Here is a 16,756-nt window from a genome sequence, read left to right on the forward strand (position 1 = left end):
AGGGAACTGTAAGTTTCCTGTACACGGTTTTTCGCCATGGCGATTTCCATTGTACACTTTTTATGTCGAGCCGACACCGTGTTTTAGGGTTTTTTAGGCTATTTTTCGAAATTTCCATATTTTTTTTCAAAATAAGACTAATCGAGATAATAATCTACATTCCTGAATCAGGTACAAATAGCGATTTTTTCTCATTAGCCAGTTTTTATTAAAACGTGTTTTTATTTTTGGTTACTATGGGCCGTAGTTCGTTCTTTACTAAGTTACAGCTACAGCTGCAACCATGATCCGATTCTTGACTGCCTTCCCTCCAAAAAGAAATACCGCGTGTGGCCTTAATTTATGCCAGATCTTATTTTTAAAAGTGTAAATTTGGATAAAGAAGTGAATAACCATAAAAATAATCCGGTAAAATTTTAGCCACATGTACCTTTACTTATAACCAGCGGCGCCAATTCACCAGCATTTGGTGGTGGTGGAGGGGAATATTTTTATAAATCAAGGGGGGAATTTTACTGGTTTTTGAATTTTTTATGAAGATACCAAAAAATGCATTTTAAAAACCTAGAGGGGAAAACACCCAGCCCCAATTAAAAGCGCTCCCTATAGCCAATAGCAGGCTCTAAGTCACAACAACAGCAACAGCTTAAATGGTGTGAACTTACAAAACAAGCAAAATTTTACAAAATGAGGAAAGACACTGAACAAGAAGTTTTTTTTTATTATTATTATTACTGCCGAAAATCATTAGCTCTTGGGCATAAAATGTAATATACAAAAATTAATTGTGTTTTTTAGAGGGGTGGGGGTGGGCATAGATAAATTACACTGACAATTTTAAACCCGTCCACCCGCATGGGTGCATGAAAAGGTAAATTTACTCGGGCAAGTACATGGGAGTGTGTTAGAGGACGGAAATAATATCAAGACATTAGTAGACAAAAGTAGTAAGGGTGTACGCAATTTCAAACTTACATGGAATTACACAAGAATATACACTACAGTTTCACGTACACATTGTAAAAAGCGAGCAAACCTTTACCTATAAAGTGAACAAAAACGTTTTCAACCAGATGGGTTTTTGAAGCACATTCAGCATAGCGTGTCTTATTTTTTCCTTTTTTTTTGGCAATTGACATTTTTTTCTGATAACAAGTACCATTCATTGCGATCGTAGCTTTCAAATGTGAAATTTAAGTCCAGTTTTGGATCAAAAATTAAACTATGTCCGTAAAATCCGAGCTGATTACGGTTTTTGACCGTAAACTCTAGTTTTTTGTAAGAAAATTATGGAAAATACAATTCCCTGGTTTAAATGTGAAACTTAAATCCATTTTTGGATATAAAAATAAAACAATTTCCGTAAAATCTGAGCTAATAAGGTTTTTTGATCGTAAACTCTAGTTTTTTGTAAGAAAATTATGGAAAATACAATTCTCTGGTTCAAATGTGAAACTTAAGTCCATTTTTGGATCAAAAAATAAAACTATTTCCGTAAAATCTGAGCTAATAAGGGTTTTTGACCGTAAACTAGTTTTTTGTAAGAAAATTAAGGAAAATACAATTCTCTGGTTCAAATGTGAAACTTAAGTCCATTTTTGGATCGAATAATAAAACTATTTCCGTAAAATCTGAGCTAATAAGGGTTTTTGACCGTCAAAAAGAGTGAGAGAGATAAAAACACATACAAATACGTAGATTTAGACACAAAAACCGAGAAAGACATGGAGTGTACACCTCGACGGCACATACATAGTGAGAGAGACATGCGCAGTCGACATAGCTTTATTTCATTTTTTAAGGTTAATTTAGACGAGGTTACGTGCGCGCACGTAAATTAAGAAAATTATGGAAAATACAATGCTCTGATTCAAATTTGAAACTTAAGTCCATTTTGGATCGAAAAATAAAACTATTTCCGTAAAATCTGAGCTAATAAGGGTTTTTGACCGTAAACTCTAGTTTTTTGAAAGAAAATTATGGAAAATACAATTCGTTGGCTCATTGGTGAAACTTAAGTCCAGTTTTGGATCTAAAAATAAACCATTTCTGTAAAATCTGAGCTAATAAGGCTTTTTGACCGTAAACTCTAGTTTTTTGTAATAAAAATATGTAAAATAAATTTCTCTGATTCAAATGTGAAAATTAAGTCCAGTTTTGGATCGGAAAATAAAACTATTCCCTTAAAATCTGAGCTAATAAGGGTTTTTGATCGTGAACTCTAGTTTTTTGTAAGAAAATTATGGAAAATACAATTCGTTGGCTCATAGGTGAAACTTAAGTCCAGGTTTGGATCGAAAAATAAACTATTTCTGTAAAATCTGAGCTAATAAGGGTTTTTGACTGTAGACTCTAGTTTTTTGTAAGAAAATTATGGAAAATACAATTCTCTGGTTCAAATGTGAAACTTAAGTCCATTTTTGGATCGAAAAATAAAACTTAAGTCCAGTTTTGGATCGAAAAATAAACTATTTCTGTAAAATCTGAGCTAATAAGTGTTTTTGACCATAAACTCTTGTTTTTTGTAAGAAAGTTATGGAAAATTCATGTATCTGCTTCAAATTAGAAACTTGACTCCAGTTTTAGATCGAAAAATAAAACTATTTCCCTAAAATATGAGCTAATAAGTATTTTTGATCGTAAACTCTAGTTTCTTGTAAGAAAATTATGGAAAATACAATTCTTTAGTTCAAATGTGAAACTTAAGTCCAGTTTTGGATGCTCATAATGATGAGGACTGATGGTTCTAATTAAATATTTTTTTCATAAAAACAAACTATTTTTTTTAAACTTCGAAATTATTCAGCTTTATTTATTTTTTTATTTATTCATTTTTTTCGTACGTAGCTTAAAATGACAAAATGTGCTTACGGCTCTAACAATTGTACTCTATGATTGCTCAGAGACACGATGTGGCTTTTCCACTGGTATTCTATGGCCAGTTATCGACACTACCTAGTCTACTGCATGCATTAAATCAATATTTTTACGCAGTAGACCGATAAACACATAAGTCATATCTTTAAAAAAAGTGAAGATGGAGCATTTTAATAAAGTTTATTTACATGACAATGTTAGTGTAGAATTGAATGCCGACAAGGAGAAGTATTTAAACTATGAAACAAGTATAAGTGGTAGCACTATTGGAAATGTGTGCATGCATTGTCATGACAGTAAGGAATTAAATTTCTTTAGAATACTGAAAAAATTAAACTCTTATGTTGGTGGATATGTGAGACTGAGATCTCCAGAGATGATTGCAATCAAAGAGAATACCAACATAAAAATAATTGTTGATCATAAAGGACAACTCGTTGCTACTGTTGGAGGTAACACACCACCTACTGATTCATCAAATTGTCAGCTTTCGGGTATTAGCATTCAAAGGAAGGTAAAAAAAGAAAGGCCTACTGTTTTACAAATTTCACTAACCGTATCTTGTCTACATGATGAAACTCTTACCTGTATAGAAACAATTTGATAATAGACAGTGAAATTACCAGTAAAATAAGAATGGCATTGGCTGAAAATATCACCATGGAATATAAAGATGAATCGATGAAAAACAAAGCACCGGCAAACGTTACTGCTATTGATCAAACAGTCAATGAACCAAATAATACCAAAGACGAAAAGCATATTGAGTCTGTCGATGACACACCAGTAAAAATTGTGTATGACTCAAAATGGAATAATTATTATTTTACTGATTACGAACCAAGAGAAGACAATAGCTACAATATCAAGAGAGAACATGGTGAACTATTTTATGGAACAGATTCAAAATGTCAAAAGTTAATCATTGATATTAATAATGTATCATAATATATTTTTGTATTAATATTCTACATAGCATTATTTCATTAAAAATATATATGCATTACATTGTTATGTGTTCATTAGTTTTAGAGTAAGCTAGCATATCAAAAATTTAGCATATCATATAGCATATCATATCAACAACATCCTTTGTCGGATATATCGGATAAAACTGACAGAATCTAAGTATCAGAGTGATTAAATTCCATATCAACATCCCTTTCTCGGATACATGGGATAAAATTGAGAAAATCTAAGTATCAGAGTGAATAAATGATTTATCAACATCCTTGAAATGCATTATCAACATCATTTGTAGGCTATATCGGATAAAATTGACAAAATCTAACTATCAGATTGATTAAATTCTATATCAACATCCCTTTCTCGAATACTTGGGATAAAGTTGACAAAATCTAAGTATCAGAGTTATTAAATTCTATATCAAAATCCCTTTCTCAGATACAAGAGATAAAATTTTCACAGTCTAAGTATTAAAGTGAATAAATGCTTTTTTAGTATCTCTTGAATGCATTATCAACATCAAATATCAGACACATCAGATAAAATAGATAAAATCTAAGTACCAGAAAGAATAAATTCGTTTTCAAAGTTTTTATCGGATTCATCAGATAACAGTCATAAAATCCAAGTTCTATTTGTTTTGACTTCATGCGTCTTTACGTTGAATTTAGGTTAGACCGGTTATAGATGGCACTACACCCGCTCGGACACACAGTCATAGTGAGAGAGATATTCAAAATGTTGAGTTAATTTAAGTTCACTTAGAGTGGCCAGACATGCATTGGAATTAGCAAACACCCGCCCAGACACACAGGTGAAAAGAGTGAGAGATATAAAAACACATACAAACACGTAGATTTAGACACAAAACCGAGAAAGATATGGAATGTACACCGCGACGGCGCATACATAGTGAGAGAGACATGCAAAGTCGACATAGCCTTATTTCATTTATTAAGGTTAATTTAGACGAGGTTACGTGCGCGCACGTTTTATGACTGTTATCTGATGTATCCGTTAAAAACTTTGAAAACGTTCTTTCTGGTACTTAGATTTTATCAATTTTATCCGATGTGTCTGACATTTGATGTTGATAATGCATTTAAGGGATACTGATAAAGCATTTATTCACTCTAATACTTAGATTGTGCCAATTTTATCCCTTGTATCTGAGAAAGCGATTTTGATATATGATTTAAAAACTCTGATACTTGGATTTTGTCAAGTTTATCTCAAGTATTCAGGAAAGGGAAGTTGATATAGAATTTAATCAATCTGATAGTTGGATTTTGTCAATTTTATCCGATATAACCTACAAATGATATTGATAATGCATTTCAAGGATGCTGATAAATCATTTATTCACTCTGATATTTAGATTTTGTCAATTGTATCCCTTGTATCTGAGAAAAGGCTGTTGATATGGAATTTAATCACTCTGATACTTAGATTCTGTCAGTTTTATCCGACATATCCAACAAAGGATGTTGACAATGAATTTTTTCTCTCTGATACTTAGATTTTGTCAATTTTATCCCATGTATCCGAGAAAGGGATGTTGATATAGAATTTAATAATTTTAATACTTAGATTCTGTCAATTTTATCCAACATATCCGACAAAGGATGTTGTTGAAACATTTATTCATTCTGATATTTAGATTTTGTCAATTTTATTCAACATATCCGACAAAGGATGCTGAAAAAGCATTTATTCACTTTGATATTTAGATTTTGTTAATTATAATTGTTGTAACTGATAAAAGATATTGATAAAAATAAATTATTAACACTGATACTTAGATTTTGTCAATTTTATCCCATGTACCCGAGAAAGGGATGTTGATGTAGAATTTAATCAATATGAAACCAATAGTTTGTCAATTTTACCCCATGCACCCGAGAAAAGGATGCTGAAATAAAATTTAAACAATCTAATACAGAAGTTTTATCAATTCTGTCCGATATTTTATCCTATGTATCCGAGAAAAGGATGCTGATATAGAATTTAGTCCCTCTGATACTTAGATTTTTGTCAATTTTTTCCGACATATCCGATAAAGGATGTTGTTAAAGCATTTATTCATTCTGAAGTTTAGATTTTGTCAATTTTATTTGATGTATCTGACAAATGATGTTGATAAAAAAAAATTATTCACTCTGACACTTAGCTGTCAATTTTATCCCATGTATCTGACAAAAGATGTTGATAAATAAAATTTATTCACTCTAACACTTAGATTTTGTTAACTTTTTCCTATGTATCCGAGAAATGGATATTGATATAAAATTTAATCAGTCCTATGCTTAGATTTCGGGAAATTATTGTAATGTGTGTCTAGCAAACAACATCAATAGATAATGGATGTTAGTACTGAGATTGTTTAATATTTTTTTCATAACTTCCTTAATTAAAGTTCTGTACTGTGTATTCAAGAGGTGAATTCAAGAAAGAGTTTGTTACTTACTTACTTACAATTGTTTCATAATGACATAATGACATATCCAACAACGGATGTTGATAAGGAATTTATTCATTCTGATACCGAGATTTTGTCAATGTTACCCCATGTGTCTGACAATAGATGTATACAAATTCCTTTTCTTACATCTCCGATGTTTTAATAGATATTCTAAACGTTTGTTATGCTAGTTTACTCTAAAAATAATGAACACATAACAATGTAATGCATAACATATTTTTAATGAAATAATGCCATGTAGAATATTGATACAAAAATATATTATTATACATTATTCATATCCATGAACAACTTTGGACATTTTGAATCTGTTCCATAAAATAGTTCACCATGTTCACTCTTGATATTGTAGCTATTGTCTTCTCTTAGTTCGTAATCAGTAGAATAATCATTATTCCATTTTGAGTCATACACAATTTTTACTGGTGTGTCATCAATAGGCTCAATATACTTTTCGTCTTTGGTTCATTGACTGTTTGATCAATGGCAGTAACGTTTGCTGGTGCTTTGTTTTTCATCGATTCATCTTTATATTCCATAGTGATATTTTCTGCCAATGCCCTTTTTATTTTTCTGGCAATTTTACTGTCTATTATCACATTGTTTTTACACAGGTGACAGTTTCGACACGTAGACAAGATAGGGTTTACGATATAAGTAGAAGAGTAGGCCTTTCTTTTTTTGACCTTCCGTTGAATGCTAATACCCGAAAGCTGACGATTGGATGTATCAGTAGGTAATGTGTTACCTGCAACAGTAGCAAGGAGTTGTCCTCTATCATCAACGATTATTTTTATGTTGGTATTCTCTTTGAGTGCAATTGTCTCTGGAGATCTCAATCTCACATATCCACCATTTGTACAATGGAATTTTTTTGGTATTCTAAAGAAATTTAATTCCTTACTATCATGACAATGCATGCATACATTTCCAATAGTGCTACCACTTGTACTTGTTTCATGGTTTAAATACTTCTCCTTGTCGGCATTCAATGCTACAATAACATTGTCATGTGAACACACTTTATTAAAATGCTCCATCTTCACTATTTTTAAAGATATGACCTATGTGTTTATCGTTCCACTGCGTAAAAAATACTGATTTAATACATGCAATGGACTAGGTAGTGTCGATAACCGGACATAGAATACCAATGGGAAAGCCACATTGCGTCTCTGAGTAATCATAGAGTAGAATTGTTAGAGCCGTAAGCATATTTTGTCATTTTAAGATACGTACAAAAAATTCAATAAATAAACAAATAAATAAAGTTGAATAATTTCGAAGTTTATAAATAAATAGTTTGTTTTTATGAAAAAAATATTGAATTAGAACCATCAGTCCTCATCATTATGAGCATCCAAAACTGGACTTAAGTTTCACATTTGAACTAGAGAACTGTATTTTCCATAATTTTCTTAAAAAAACTAGAGTTTACGGTCAAAAACCCTTATTAGCTCAGATTTTACGGAAATAGTTTTATTTTTCGATCCAAAAATGGACTTAAGTTTCACATTTGAACCAGATAATTGTATTTTCCATAATTTTCTTACAAAAAAATAGAGTTACGGTCAAAATCCCTTATTAAGGGTTTTTGTGGGGGGGTTTAAAACCGGGTAACCCCCCCCCCCCCCCCTGGATACGGTCTTACTACTTGACCGATCAATCGACTGTTCAAACATTGTGATATTTCGACTAGACTTTAGATTTTTTATTATTGCCTATAGAAATTATTGGAGTTAAAATTATGAAGCTCCTGACAATACCGATTTCCATCCTCTCCCCAACTCTGAATGTGCCCAGCAAGTAGGTAGAATTCTAGCATAGAGTGAACTCCTTACAGAGCAGTGGCGGTTCAGGCCTCTTGACATGTGAAATCGTCCTCTTGGATTCTCTTGTCCTCTTGGATTCCGTGACAAGTGAAAGATGTGTTGCAACAAAAATATTGACAGCTAGGTTAATCTATTAAGACAATTTAAATCAGGAAGAGACTTTACAGCACCCTCTGCCCCCCCCCCTAAAACCACCTCTGTTACAGACACTACAAGATGGCATTTCAGATACAAAAGTTGGTTAGTAACACAGCTTAAAGAGCAGATAGATAAAGGCCATGTAACAACACCCAGGAGAGCAATATAAACAGATCTCAATTTTAGAATGTCTCGTTGATGAACCTCCCTGCTTCGTCTTATAAAGCAGACATAGATTCGAAGGATAGGAGGGCAATTTGAAAAGTCGACGACAAACCTATTGTAAACCTCTAAATTATTTCTTATTTTGGGTTATTTGATATATTGCTCACGGATAAACATGCAAGTTACCGTTCTAAAGTGGTGGGGGATTTCTGTGCTAAGCACAAGATTGATCACCGATTTTCTAGTGGCTATAACCCATTTTCGAATGGTTTATGTGAAAACCGAGTAAAGGCGTGCAAAAACATATGCAAGGCCTACTGTTATGAATCCAAGTCTAATTGGTCGGAGTATATTTCAAGTATTCAACTGGTACTCAATAGCGCTATTTCATCAACCACAAAATTTCAACCATTCTAACTTATGTTCGGTCGACAACCGATTTCCTATCTTGATTTAAAGTTTCTGCGACCGCGACGGGACGACTTCAACAGTTACGAAGAATTTGCAGCTAGCCAAGTCCAACAGCTTTTCTACCTCCATAGTGTTTGTCGCAAGGAAATCGAAAAATCAAGAGAAGTTCAGGCCGGACAATATAATAAAAACAACACAAAAATTCCAAGGCTGAAAGAGGGAGACATTACCTATGTTCAGGATATGACATGCAAAGGGTTAAAATTAAAATTTCGCGGTCCATATATAATAATAAAAGTAATACAACCAAACCAAGTTTTCCTACTACAGGAACTAGACGGAAAGGGTACAAGAAGAATAGTAAACATAAGACTAATGAAACCAGTCAAAGACCCCTCCGTATTTCTTGCGAAAAATCCAGAGTACTCTGAGTATGTAAGTAATAAACCAATCACTAAAGAATCGGAAAAGACATTAAATGATGTTGGGCGTTTAGGTCAGCGTTTAAAAGAAATTTCTTTATGTATGGATGTACCAGCAGCACAGCAACAAAGTTTAAGAAATAAAGGTAACTCAAGCACCGCCTACTTAGAATCAAGAAGCCAAAACGGGGAATTAACAGTCCAGGAGTCCAATACCATCAACCCATTATTTGTGGATGTAAACACAGGGGATACTCACCATGACATGACTAATGTATCTACTATTTTGTCGAAACATACTAGTCCTACAAGTAATACTGTCCAGGAGAGTAGCACCAATAATAATGTAGAAAAATCCCCAGTAGCACTGCCATTTGTTGAACCACAAGCTAGTAGAGAAAAACCAAATAGGTCTAAACCGAGGCGTTCCGCAGCAATAAAACCCCGAGGATTTTATTGGGAATAATATCTTAACGTCATTGCTGCATGGTATGATTTTTAGAGTTTCTGCAATTTCATTTATTTGTCGCTGGTATTTTCAGGATTAATTAGCCTTTCCCGGTCATTCCTTTTGCCCTAATTCAAAGTTTATACATAATCCCAACTTTCCTTGTCCTCATCAAATTCAGGGGTATGGGGAACAAGTCTATTTTAAAATATACAAAGAAAAATGAAGTGTTAAAATATCCAGTTTCCGACTACTGTTGTTAGTGTGGTTCGTTTATACTATGTAAGTTTTTACTTATGCAAGTATTGTGTAGTGTTTGTATTATGTAATTGTTTACTAGTTCATGCTGTAGAATGTTAGTAGGCGAGAAGTGAATAATTTGGGAAGGGAATGTTTTGAATTCAATTAAAGTTTGGGGGTTTAATGAGAAGGGGATAAGCCAAATTTGGAAAATTTAACTAAAAACAGGGGGGAGAATCTGTAAAGTATTTAACATCAATTCGGGAAGCATTTCCGGGTATCTCCTTTCTTAGTTAGTTGGGCATTTATGAGTCAATGATAGCGGTCCAGGGGGGGAGCTCTTGGGACTAAAAGCTAGTCGTGGGACAGGGGTCGTTCCCAGGGCTGGAACTTCCGTTCCAGGAAAGTTACATTCTTGGCTCAGTTCTAAAGGCAGTCCATCTTTCGCCTTCGTCTTAGCTAGTTGTTCTTGTGCTACCTTATTTTCTCTGTGTGTATTCTCACGTTATTCAATAAAGACCTTATACCAACGTTTATCGTCTATCTTTGGAATTTACGTAAACCATCACATCTGCCAATACAATAAGGGTATATGGAAAGGACCTAAATAGAGGTTTACACTATTTGCAAATTTGGACATCGAAAGAATTAAAATGTCCAGAACAAGTGCAGTCAATTGGGGGAAGGGGGCGCTTGTCCCCTAGATTTTAAAAATACCTTTTTTGGGTATTTTCATTGAAAAATGCTTTTCTTGGTATATTCATTGATAAAACTGCCCCTCCTCAGGTTTAGAAAAATATATGGTACTATCCCATTATGCGGGTCTCTCGGGTTAATCTATAGAGCAGGCAATGATAGCAAGGTTTTCATTGCGTATACGATATTAAATTGTGGTTTTTTGGGGTTTAGGGGGGAGGTACGGTACTCTTTTACTAAACTGACTCTTTTACATACGGCAATGCAAACCAGTCATCAAATAGACCAAGACGCATGATGAAAAACAGGTTTACGCTGCCTTCTGGGATATAAAGAAAGGCAAGAACTGTATTTAAATTGTTTTTTTTTTTGGGGGGGGGGGGGTTTAGGGGGGAAGATACCTAGGTTAGGTTACGTATATAATATATGGTATGCTTTGCTCCCTATCCCCCCTAATGTGCAAATATATAGCCCAAATTTGTTTCTAAACTATTATATATTCATCCGATTTTATTTTATTTCGTTAGCATTAACCAAACTAGCACTATATAAAAGAGTCCGTTTAGTAAAAGAGTACCAAAGGTACCTAGGTTAGGTTAAGTATTTAATATATGCAATGCTTTACCTCTCACCTCTCTAACGTGCAAATGTATAGCCCAAATTTGTTTCTAAACTATTATATATTCATCCTATTTTATTTCATTAGCATTAACCAAACTACTTTTTAGAGAGGCCCGCATAATGGGATAGAACCAAATATATTTACCCCCCCCCCCCACTTTCGTGAATTGACGTCACAAGTCCCATAATCCCCCAAAGGCGGTACATATAACACTGAAGTTAAATTTGTTTTTATCTGAGATACATAAACCGCTTTATTAGGTGATAAATATGAAAGACAATGACGACAAAATACCCTGACATCGATCACCAGAGCTTACAAAGAACACCGACAACCCTTTGCACTTGTGCCAATTGAAACTAGTCCACTATATTCTCAGATTAATACCCTAGAGATCAAAGCCTAGCCTGCTCATTTCCGGCTTGCATTAGCTTGTTAACAACTATCTCATTTCAAGTAGATTAATTAGATACTTTAAATGCTTTTTGCTTCCAGCTGTTTCGACCATATGAGTCATAGATCGTCGGTCGACTGCCTTTTCATAGAAGCATGTGGTTTTGATTTGAATTCTAAGTAGCCGAGGAAACATAGATGGACAAGTATGATTGATAAATTAAGTTTTGCATAGAGATGGAATCTCCTATAGGCCGTCATAACTCGATTGCAAATTTAAATATTGCTAGAAGTAATTTCAAGTTTGATACGGGTTACAACATGCCTGTACCTCTAGTTTTGATGGTAATTATGTATTATAGCCACCACACTTAAGTTCTAGGTCTGAGTATAACCGGTCTATTTCTGTATTTCAGTATGTACTCCGTGATAATCAGCTTAGCCTGAGAGAGACAAACTACAATGTTTTTTTAATTAAAAAACATTGTAATTAAATATTTTATATACAGAGTTGGTATTTAGGTTAGAAACCATTTAAATTCCATTTAATATAGTGAGTACCGGGCGGTCTGATTTCCGTAATTCTCTGTTGTAGTTTCCATAATTTTGTTACTAAAGTATTATATCTTCATCATATCTAGGTATATTTCATTAGGACTAACTTCACTTCTCGAGCGTAGTAGCTACATAACATAAGTACCGTTTTGATTATTGATATAAATATAGACAATAATACATTTCACTTTTCTTAAACTTTTTCATGCGAGGGGCTCCTACTTTCAAAAATCGTGTGCACCATATCGAATGCTATGGGTGTACCACATGTTGCGTGAGGAGGCAAGGTTGGGTAGAACTGCCAATGTGTGGCACAAAGTCAGGCACGTACGCAGGAATTTGTTTCGCGGGGGGGGGGCCAAATCCTTCAAACCCATTATTCTGTGAGAAAAATCAGAAAATTATGGGAAAATGCAAAAAATCGTGAGATTTCGGGGGGGGCCGGGCCCGTAGCCCCCCCCCCCCTGCGTACGTCCCTGTACAAAGTGATCCACATGTAACAGAGCAAGTGTCACTTCATGATGTATACCAAGTGTCATAAAACAGGCACGTACTTACGTGTTTCCTCGACCATATTCAAGAAGTGGAGTTAGGTTAATCATGATGAAACTATACCTAAATAGGAAGAAAATATAATACTTTAATAACAAAACTATTAAAACTACAGCAGATAATCATGGAAAGCAGGTCGCCCAGAACGCATTACATTAAATACCTAACCAACCCTATATATTAAATATTTAATTGAAAATATACTTCCATCGTAGTTTATCTCACTCTGGCTAAGCTGATTATCCGAGTGCACAAAGAAAAACCGGTCATAAACATATCAAATTTCTTAAGTTTAGTCGGGATAACACATTAAGTACAAAAAGGCAATCGTTCAATTGTGCCTCAAGAAAAAACAAAGGGAATAGACACATTTTAGTAGGTAGCTACGAGGATAGACAGATTGCTTAGGCCTATATAGGCTACTTACTTGCAAACACGATAGAAGAGGGGCAAATTCCCACTTAAGATTGATCTGAAGGCCCATTTGACCACCTGGAAAATTTTCCACAATAGGGGCAGGGATGAATACAGAGGGGCTCCAACCTCCAAAACCCTAGATCTTCCCGAATTCATGGGCAATCCTTAATTAAAGTATCAAATAAAACTAATTTGTTATTATTGCCCCTCCCTTAAAATATCCAGCTTATGTATATAAAATTTCCACATTAAGGTAAAATTCTAAAAATGTTCTCATTCACATGGGGCTGGGCGTCTACCCCGGGAGAATACCTTCCGGCAGAATATACCCAACCCCCGCCGCTGGTTGGTCTCCAATCACTTTCGACTTATTGGGGATGCGGAAGGGGCAGTTCCACTCCTATACGGAATATATTCTGCTCCTTTTGCGGTTAAATATTGCTCTTTACTTTCATAACAGCAGTGTAGACCAGAAATATTCCAGGAAATCAGAGGGATTAAATATCAATTTCATATTTTGATGCGTTTTTGTACCCCCCCCCCCCCCAACAAAACCCCGGGATACGGTCCTGGGGAAAATAAATCAATTTCTACCTCCACTAACTTTCTACCAAATAAGCAGAATTTATTCCGTATAGGGGGGGGGGGGGGGCTGCCCATTGCTCATCCCCACCTCCACCTCATGGTCGCAGAAACTTCGGAGGGTGCTCATTACGTCAGAAATTAAATTCTTTTTTTAAAAGTCGGAAGTGATTGAAGACCAACCAGCAACGGGGGGGGGGGGGCCGTTCACGTATAGGTGGGGAATACATGACAAAACTTTCTCAATTAGATTGTTTTAAAGACGCTCGGATAAAAAGGACAAAAAATGGTGACCTTAAAATACTCCTCGCGTTTTTAGCCTGCTCGGGAGAAGCACTTGATCTTCAAGAACCCCCCTCTCGTAAAGTTTGACCTATATCTACCCATAGGGCCTACTTATCATCTTTGATATAAAGGGGTATCATAAAAAGAATTTAAACCCTTCTAATTTTACGTCCGGGTCGTAAAACAGCACTGCTCTACCCTGAAATACAGACAACTTATAAGTCGTTTTGATTAAAAAGCTCAAAACTATTTTTAATGCCCAGGTGAAAATACAGAATACAAGTTCAATCTTCATGCATCATCAAAGTAGGCATGCATCGTTGTAAACATGACAAACGGGATGTCAAAAGTAGATATTTATCATTCATATTGGCTCTTCTCTTGCAATCAGTTGTAATGTTATTTTTCCTATCAATAATACAAGTCGAAGCGTGGGTAAACTATCAAACAGTTCCTGGTAACGAACAGTAGTAAGGAGCGACGCCGCTCAGTCACTTAGGACTAACCGAATCTTTAAAAAACGGAATTTATATTAGTACAGGAAAATGAGCTCCAAAAAGAGGTCGACCCCAAACAAATTGCTACAGAAATGATTTTTACACCATCTTGTAGAGAAAATAAAACTGAACAACATATCTATTTTCGCATATTCTGAGTCGACGCAAAATAACCGTTTTTTGGCTTTTAATACTATTTTTTCCGTTATTCGAATAAAAATCGCAATTTTCATGGACATCGGTTTTTCTTGAACTGAAGTATGATTCTAACCCAAAATAACATGGCGAGACCGAAAACGAAGTCGGATTTAGCGTATGAAGCACCATACAAAAACTAACTGCATTTTTTCGACTTTTTTCGCCTAAAAAATACAATTTTCGTTGTAACCCGATTTTCTTGAATGAAAGTGTGGTTCTGACGTAGAATCACGAGCTGAGACCGAAAATAGAATCAAATAGGTTGTTCACTGAACCAGAAAAAAAAAATCGTAATCATTAATGAATGGTCTATATTTTTTTTAGAAAATAATTAGGGAAAGTGAATTACAAACCGAACTGGTTTTCAGTGGTCAGTATCGTAAATCACACTTAAAACACTCTTCGTATACTATTTAGGGTCAACCCATAGTTTCTAATATTCACAGTCTATTAAAAAGAATCAATCTTATAAAAAATACAAAATAGAGAATCAGATTCCGACTAGTTTCACAACTTCTTCATTTGGAATGGATTAACAACTAGAGTTCTAGGTTCTCTTCATCATTGTTGCTGTCGATTTTTGGGGAGTTGGAACACATTTTTCCCTTGCAGGTTCTGCATGCTAAAGTACAAACTAAGCCGTTTTTAAAGCAGCTACACCTCGCTGAACTACACTGTACACGACAGGAGCACTTCACGATCTTTAGGAGCATACGCGGGGCTGGTGGGAAGTCAGTTGTTAATGGGTACAAGAAGTCATCTTTTGTTGTTAGAATGGGTACAAGAAGTCATCTCGTCAGTTGTTAAGGAACAGTATTGGGCACATACACGTGTTCAAGAACCTCTCTGAGTCCTGACCCATCCATGATGTAACCCACTGCTCCAAGAAAACTCATCATGGTATGGAATCCACCAAGTTTCAAGACGACTTTTGAAAGTGCACTTCCTGGTGAAGCCGCTTCGACCATTTTTATGGCTTTCCACCACAAAGGTTGGTCAAAGGTTACGATGGGAGTAAATCCATGTCACATGGCCTGGTCTACAATAAAACGCAAAGTGGAGTAACTACAGGTGTCGTCACTAGCTGGGAAAATCGATCATTGGGAGGAAAACAATAGACGATTTCCCTGGGTGATTCCCCACCATAAGTGCTTGCTGTGTGCCATTCCAACCCGGTGTTGGAGTTTTCAGGTACCAGGAGGAATGCCAGAGGATTTCAAGGGTAGAGTTAACAACTGGTTGGAAGTCTCTCAGACCTTCATATCTGACTCGCGAGAGTATGGAATCGTCTGATTTATGGTGCACAATGCGTATCTTTAGAGCATTTCTTATGTCATCGGCAGTGGGATTAATCCTAGGAATGCGTATTCTACCAGAACTTGATGCTGGTGTCACAGAGGCAATGATACACATACCGTGGAAAGTATTGTTGCCATCGAGAGTGCAGATATCATGATCCACGTTGTCGGCAACGTTGTGAATAAACCCGCTAGGGAGAATTTCATCCAGATCTTCAACTGCGCTGACGGCTGAATATCCTTTGAATCGCCGAACTTCATAGTACGACAAACACAATCCCATTGCGTTCAGAGTATCGATGAGATATTGCGACGCAAAGTGATGATGCATCTGTACACCCAGACCTATTTGCAGAGGTGCAATTACAGCTTGTGGTCTAGCTGCTTGTATGATCGCATGACCAATACTAGCAATCTTGAGGTCTACGGTCTTCCCAATAAATATTTCCCGAAGAAAAGTCTGAGGCTGTCAGGTACAAAGTTCACAGCTTCTGAAGTGGTTGACAGTTTTTCTAAAACGTCGTAGTCGTCTTTGTTTGTCTGTAAGCCTTTTATGTCGTTTTTCAACAGTTTTGCTGCAGCGCAAAGCAACTGTGCTTTTTCCTTCTCGGGATCTGCAGATCTTGCTTCCACATGATACTGATTTAAGATTGATGACGCAGTATCCGTGAAAGTCACTA

At 35.4% G+C, this 16,756-nt stretch overlaps 1 protein-coding gene across 7 annotated transcripts in view; it reads right to left on the reverse strand.

Annotated features, from left to right (window-relative positions):
* The window catches only part of Rap2l (Ras-associated protein 2-like), a 101,134-nt gene that overhangs the window by 70,640 nt on the left and 13,738 nt on the right, over positions 1 to 16,756 (reverse strand). For 3 of the 7 annotated variants that reach the window (XM_089104469.1, XM_089104468.1, XM_089104470.1), the window contains exon 4: positions 12,802 to 12,862. The exons of the other annotated variants lie outside the window; for them this stretch is intronic. The gene's annotated coding sequence lies outside the window, so the exon portion shown is untranslated. The remainder of the gene's footprint in view (positions 1 to 12,801; positions 12,863 to 16,756) is intronic. 7 annotated transcript variants of the gene reach the window in all.

This window comes from Artemia sp. Qi Xiang Cuo, chromosome 18 (assembly GCF_049724085.1).
Source record: "Artemia sp. Qi Xiang Cuo chromosome 18, ASM4972408v1, whole genome shotgun sequence".
In the NCBI taxonomy this organism is placed as follows: Eukaryota; Metazoa; Arthropoda; class Branchiopoda; order Anostraca; family Artemiidae; genus Artemia; species Artemia sp. Qi Xiang Cuo.